At 43.8% G+C, this 7500-nt stretch overlaps 1 protein-coding gene across 3 annotated transcripts in view; it reads left to right on the top strand.

The window, feature by feature from the left end:
* Positions 1 to 7500, top strand: part of LOC122248780 (uncharacterized) — a 192345-nt gene that overhangs the window by 166825 nt on the left and 18020 nt on the right. The window lies entirely within an intron of this gene.

Here is a 7500-nt window from a genome sequence, read left to right as displayed (position 1 = left end):
CTTGCGTTATTTATCCTCCTACATTATTCATCCACCTGCATTATCCTTGCTCCAGGATTCTCCAATACCGTATATTATATGCTCTCCTTCGGAATTTCTTGTTCTATAGTTCTAACATCAATTATGCTCTTATCTTATCGACAGTGTGTAATAGTTGGTTCTAGTGCTTATTTATGCTGTCATTTTCGCAAGTGAAGAAATTCTTTCATTTTTTTGTCGTTTATGTTTTTTTTTTATGTTCTTCATTTGTATCATCTTGTCTTGGTGTACTACCTTTTCATTTTTGTTGTCCTTATTATATTTTCTCACCCGCGGTTTGATTATTTTTTCCCCTGTGAAGTCGTATCCCTTTCCATTTTCATTATTAAAGCATTGTGTCTGTTTTATGTTTTGTGTTATGGTTTGTTGTAGGATCTGTATGCTTCTTTATTATCCGCTTTCCCGAACTATACTACTGGTACACCATATCGGAGACACTATACTTCCCACCAACGTATACCATAGCCATCAGTGCATCTTAATTACTACACCATTTCATCATAACGACGTCCTCAGCTCTGTCTCAAGTACCTTCGCCATCGTTACATTTTCGCTGCAGTGCCGTGTGCATCGCCGTTTCTTTTTGTGAAATAGTCGTTTCTTACGGGTTGGTTTGTCTTTTATTAATTAGCTTGGATTTTTTGCATTCCGTAGTAACGCCTCCACCTTACCTCGTTGCCTCTGCGCTATGCGGTTCTCGCCCCCCCCCCCCCTCTCTCTCTCTCTCTGCTAGATCTGGTCACAATCAAGAGTCCCGCCGTAAAAAAAAATCTTGTTGGGGGTGAAGCGGCCAAAAGGTTCCCACCAGCGCCATTCCATTCGTCGACGCCACAACGCCGTCTGCGCCACATTCCACTCATAAATCCAAATTATGTTTCCTCTCCACAAAATTCCCCCCCTTCCGCGGAAAATGTGTTTTAGCAAGCCGCGTGTCCGATAAATATTGCGGGAGGGAAGAGTCATCCTTAAATGCGAGATGCACAGGAGTAATTCAGCCATTTCTGCTAGACGTTCGCCAGCTGCGACCACGCGGGAGTCGAAGCTGTTTTACGGAGGTGTTCGAAGCACTCGAGAGGGGGAGTCACGTAGTGTCTGAATCGGCGGCGCGCGCTGGGAAACGGAAGCGTGAAACTCCTTCGCTGAAATCAAGACGTTGCCACGCATCCTATGTACACTCCAGGGCGAGATGCGAGAAGGACCTTGACTCGTAAAGATGAATGCGAACGTTCTCAAAACTTACAAGAAGTAGTCGGGGTTTAAAAAGTGAACTATGAATGTGACTTGAAAGAGTGTGTAAAATAGTTTAGAGTCTTATACCCTCGGCTAGCTTTCTTCTTTGTTGAACTTGGAAAAGAAATCTATAAAATCCCGAAAGCCATGATATTCATGTGGAGATTTCGTATTCTCCAAGCTATCGAAAATATGTATGATACTGACATACTGACAATTTAAGGATGACAAGTATTCGAAGTAATAACCGATATCTGTAAAAAATAATAATAATAATTTCGAAAGACCTTTAAAATTATGTGAAAGGAAATTTCTTTTAGTCAGGGGACCGTCATGTGGTAATATAGATATATGATTCTTTTACTTGTAAGAAAATATTAATCATGAAATGCTGATCTACAGTCTCCCCAAAAATTGTTTCATATATTGATATATATATATTTGTTATCAATTCGGTCTACTGAAAAAATGAGAGGAAACTGGCCTAAAATATCTAGAAGGAATTACGAACCAAAAGATGTGAAAAGAACTCAAAATAGACTTCAAATGTAGAGCCAGACTTCGAAGGCATACCGTACGATATTTTGGAGGGTCTTAAAGTTACGGAATATTTCATACAATTTCCGTAATACTAATGGACATTTTTTTATTTTATTTTTTTTATTTTTGTTTTTAGTTTTTTTTTGTATGAGAGAAAAAAAAAGAGTCTGGTAAACATAATAAGACGAATTTTCGATCGAAGCTACAAACAGAGGAGGTCAGAGAGAGGAGGTCAAGGTCATCTATATCGACACTAAATCGCTAAAAAAAAAAAAAAGTTGGACGTGTACGTGCTCTTGGTCCGAGTCTCCTTCTTTAAACTAGCGACGTAAAGAACTTTCACACGTGTTCCGATGTGTTAATGGCGGAGAAATGCTCATTCGGCCATTTTGAAAGGCTGAAACATGAGTATTGCCAACTAGATATTTTGTTCCGATGTTGACTATCCATTTCTTAGGTAAGGGTGATGTTCATAACCACGACAGTACCTCCGCGAATGTGCTATTGGTCAGGACTGACGTTGTACACTAAATACTAAGTTTTCCTTTTTTTATACGTCGACGTGTCCGAACGGGCGGGTACAGTGTCACATACACATCATATTAAGCCAGCATTTTTTACAGTCCCTTTATAATACCGAAACTCCGTCATGCTTCAAGCAGACAGGAGACGGTATAATCTCTTCCCTCGCTTTTCTTTTTGTTTGTTTATTTTTTATTTACTTTCCCTGATTTCCTCGTCTTTACAAACATGGCGAAGATGCCGTATGCCTTGCGCAGTGTCTTAACCAAACTTGTGATAAACATGCAAATTTCCTGCAGAATTTAATTTCGCTTTGTAAATTCTGTAAATAAATACATTTTATTACGCTGCCCGTGGCATGACACAGTCGCGCCACGCCGTCACTAAGGGCGATGTTCTGGTACTGTGCTAACTGCTTGTAAACCTAGTTGCCTCTGCGACAGTACGCCATATGTGCTGCTCATGAGGATTTTTGGAGATTTGGCAAGATTTACAACGGCGCCTGATCTGTAGCCGGGGAGGGGGCAGGAGGGGGAGAGAGTAGGGGGGCCCAATTCGTAGCGCAACGTCACTTCCTTTTTACCCCTCATCCCTCCTCTCGCAGACCCTCTCTAATCTTCCACTGTCCCTGTCTCTCTCTTTCCCTAAATATTTTGTTTCCTGTCATTGAATGAAATCCCTTTTATAGATCTCATTCCTCTCCGATGGTTCACATGTGGCATACGAGAGCCGCTAAGTCAATGTTTAGTGTCTGTTCATGTCAGATGTTTACCCTAGAGACAGAAGACATTTCCTGCCACGTTAAAGTTACACGTAATTACTCATGACAAGAAGGGCCTGCCCCATCGCACCTGCTGCCTTGGGTCGACACTTGATGTTTGTGTACGAAAACGCGGGAATATTAACTTGTCGACACAGAGTTTGGTTTCTTTTAACTTTCGAACACGCGCGAATCGACCCAAATGTTTATACAGATGCACACGCGGACAAACATTCACGCAAACAAGGAGACACGCACACAGTTATCATTGCATGAACAACAAAAAAATAAAACACTTGTGCGCGTTAAATTTCTTTAGATATTTTTCTTGCCTTAAATGTCCGAAGTAACGATAATAATTTAATGATAATATCTCGGAATGAAACGCAATTTGAATATACGATAGGTAAATAAAGGCCTAAATTGATAAGTAAAACTGGCAATCACCATCATCCTTCATAAGACCTTTAACAATGTTGTGTTGGTGCTGTTTCTGGTATTATTTTTTCTTAACTTTAATTGCCACTTTTGTTTTGTGTTAATCATCACTGCCATGCTTTGTCCATCATCTCGACTGCTCCATTCTTCTACTGATTCCAGTCTTCGAACCATTCCTTGATGGTAATATCTTAATCTTGAATTCGAATGCTATTATTACTATGGTCGTTCTAACTATCCACTCCCCTTCCCCCTCTTCCCAGACTAACTTAGATCCACCCCCCTCCCCTTCCCCTCCCCAACCTAAGAAGTTATTCCGATTTATAACAATAATCAATCTCCGAGCAGCATCACAGCTCTCTGTTTTTTTGTTGTTTTTTTCTCTCTCTCTCGGAGGCACGGAGAAAATCTTGGGTTTCTCGACTATTTACCATCACGAAGGAAACTTTGGATACCCAGGAATCATTTCCGGTCTTGCGGGAACTTGTGGTCTCTTAGAGTCAGTTAGGAGAGGGGGAGGGAAAGGGATGAGGGAAGGGGGGGAGGAAGGGAAGAAAGGGGTGAGGGAACGGATGGGAGGGGGGAAGGAAGGGAAAAGGAAAGGGGAGGGAAGAAAGTAAGGGAGAGGGGAGAGAGGAGAGGAGGGGAGGGTACAAGGGAAAGGCAAGGAGGGGAGAGGGTGGAGGGAAGGGAGAGGTAGAAGGAGGGAATTGGAGTAAAGAGAAGGGGAGGGAGAGGAGAGGGAGGGGGTAGGAAGGAGAATATCTACATCCTAGAATTTTCAGAGCGATTCCGACATCTCTCTTTTTTCTTTTTCTTTTTTTCTTCTGTATCTCCCTCATCATCATCACCCGCGCTACACACGTCGTCCTCGGCCGCTTCGAGGCTCTCGTGTTGCCGGCAGGTCGTAAGGGGAATCCATACACTCGCTTTACTGCTCTTTCTCATCTCCTCATCGCGTGTTTAGGATGTTATCTCTCTCTCTCTCTCTCTCTCTCTCTCTCTCTCTCTCTCTCTCTCTCTCTCTCTCTCTCTCTCTCTCTCTCTCTCTCTCTCTCTCTCTCTCTCTCTCTCTCTCTCTCTTCCTCTCTCTCTCTCTCTCTCTCTCTCTCTCTCTCTCTCTCTCTCTCTTCTCTCTCTTCTCTCTCTCTCTCTCTCTCCCTCTCTCTCCTCTCTCTCTCTCTCTCTCTCTCTCTCCTCCTCCCCTCTCTCTCTCTCTCTCTCTCTCTCTCTCTCTCTCTCTCTCTCTCTCTCTCTCTCTCTCTCTCTCTCTCTCTCTCTCTCTCTCTCTCTCTCTCTCTCTCTCTCTCATTCACTTTTTTCTTTCCAACTTCATTCACCATCCTTAAACATGATGGCAGCGAGCGTTCCAACCACGATAACGTATTAGGGCAACAAGCGCTGTCAATCTGTCCCCGCGACCCACTGACTTGCTTTTAGACATCGTGCAGTATTGCCGGCTTTTGTTCCCAGCCTGAGGACGGCGGTGGCGAGGCCCAGCAACCCCTCCCGCCAGCCTTCACCTTCTGCCTGACAAACTGCAGATGCGACCGCACGTTTGGCTGTGTTGTCATCCCGAGTTGCGGTGTGCCCTACTACCTCGCGGGGGGCCGTCTCGTGTGTGTGTAGGGGGTGGGTGGGGGTGTCTTATGTGGGGAAGGGAGTCTTTTGTGGGGGAGGCCGTCTTATGTGGGGGGAAGGAGTCTTTTATGGGGGGGAGCTGTTTTGCGTGTGTAAAGGGAGGGGGGTGTCTGCTGGGGGAGGGGATGTCTTCTTGTGTGCTGTGTTACGGGCGCTCGCTGCAAGGGCGAAGGAGAACACGTTGGCTCCGGTACCATTTTGCCGAGCAATTACACACTTTAATGCGATGGAGGCAAACACCATGATGTTATATCACCCGGCATAACACGCTGCCATGTAAACGCTGCGTGTGAATCTGTAGGATACACGGATGGTGATTTACATGTACTGTTAGCATATCAAATATAGCAGAAACAACGGATTTTAACTATGCATTACGAATTTCGAACCACAATCAGTTATCGAATTAGCTAATGTTTGAAATGTCGAGGATAAATATATATTAAAAGGCCTAGCATCCCTTGTATGATGGGGAGAGTTTGACAGGAGCAGCGGAGATGGGAGGGCGAGCAGGTGGGGGAGAGCCTGGGAGAGCGGAGAGCAAGACTCTGGCTAGCGGGTGAGCCTCATGTCACTCCCCGGGCCTGCTGGGAAATTTGGCGCGAGTGGGTTTATTTTTGTTTTTATTTGTTTTGTAGCGGTGTGAGGGGGAGATGGGATTGAGGAGGGTTAGGGCGAGGTTGCCACTTCATGATAGGCTGGTTTATATTGGATATCCTCTTTAGTGTGGCGGCGTGGACTCGGTAGACAAGTGGGCTCGCCAACTCTGTCAAGTGTTTACAATGGATTCCTTTATGCGCTTATAAGAGAAGGCTTTCTAAATCATTTTTTCCCAATTCTAGCTATAGAAACGCTTCTCTCAGTCAGCGATAACTTGGGGATTAGAGGCTTAAACTTACAAATAGGATTAAAACATTTTAAGAGCAGCTGAGAATACTTTCTGAAATATGAAAGTGAACATTTCTCAGTTATGCGCTTGGGACGCAGAGTGAACATAATCTTGGTTGGAGTTTTAATTACTTTGGTCATATCGCATCCTCTTTTGGTTTAGCAAGGTAATATGCAATCAGCATATACATTTTACACCTCAATACTAGCCGACTACATCAGCGCTTTGGAAAAGACGCCGGAAATAAAATACTTAACACAACGAACTCTTTTTATAGTTTCAATTCGACATGTTTAAACTTTCGAAACAGATTCAAGGCATTAGCATAATAGAAAACAAGACTTTCCTCAGAATTTCCACTCTAGTCTCTGTAGACGTAAGACATCTGATAAGCCATTTCCTGGCGGAATACACAAAAGCGCTGAACTTACCTCGCGGCGACATCACTAAAGAGATGTTCTGCATTCGCAACAGTGCATAATCCATACTAATAATTGGGGGAACGTGTGAAAGAAAAATAAGTAAAAAAGACGCCAGCGAACAAGACTTAGTAGCGTGGCTATATATGACTTAGGAAGAAGGTAAATAGTTTGGAATGGTACAACGACGATATATCAATCCAACGACGATAGATTTCTATGTTCTATCGTAGAAGGGGAGAATAAGGAGTAAAGGGAAATTATAAAGCTCGCTTAAAGAGGAGATCGAGAAACAGCATAAGGAAAGACTAACAGTTAAACGCGTTGGTGTAAGAGCATGGCGGGGCCTCCTCAGTGCGGCAACACTAAATCTAAATCCTTTTTCCAAGACAGATTTACGTCAGCTCTAAGCGTCTGCGTGAGGGAATCTCCTCCCCAAGAAGTTAGTGACCGAAATCCTACAGCGAATCAACAAGATGGGAATAATCCTCCAAGACGGATCGTATCGTTATCTTTGATAGACCATCCCGAGTAGTAAATACTTTATGTCTACTTGTCTACAGGAGAACCTCTACTCCCTCTCCCTCCCCCCCCTCCTTTACGCTCATTCCCTATCCCCTACCTTCACCCATATCCTCCCCCCCCCCATCCACGCCCCCACCCACGCCCAGTGAGGAGCTTGTCTTGATTCCTTACACCGAATCCCCAAGATAACATGGATTTTTACCCGAGCAAGGAGCAGGCTGAGGCAGACTTCGATATTTCTTTAGTTTATTCGCACGAGCAAAATTCTCTTTTCGATGGAGCTGTGCTTATGTACACTTGATATGTGTGTTTTAGCTGACGATAGGTGTGTGTATGTGCGTGTGTGTGTGTGTGTGTGTATGTGTGTGTGTGTGTGTGTGTGTGTGTGTGTGTGTGTGTGTGTGTGTGTGTGTGTGTGTGTGTGTGTGTATTGTGTTACGTCTTGGTAATTATGGAAGAACATACATATGCAAGCACAAATTAAATTTATAAAAAAA

Source organism: Penaeus japonicus, unplaced genomic scaffold, assembly GCF_977035675.1.
Source record: "Penaeus japonicus unplaced genomic scaffold, GWHDUDI00000001_assembly GWHDUDI00000013, whole genome shotgun sequence".
NCBI lineage: Eukaryota > Metazoa > Arthropoda > Malacostraca > Decapoda > Penaeidae > Penaeus > Penaeus japonicus.
Note: the sequence above shows the minus strand (reverse complement) of the source record. Positions and strands in the feature narration are given on the sequence as shown.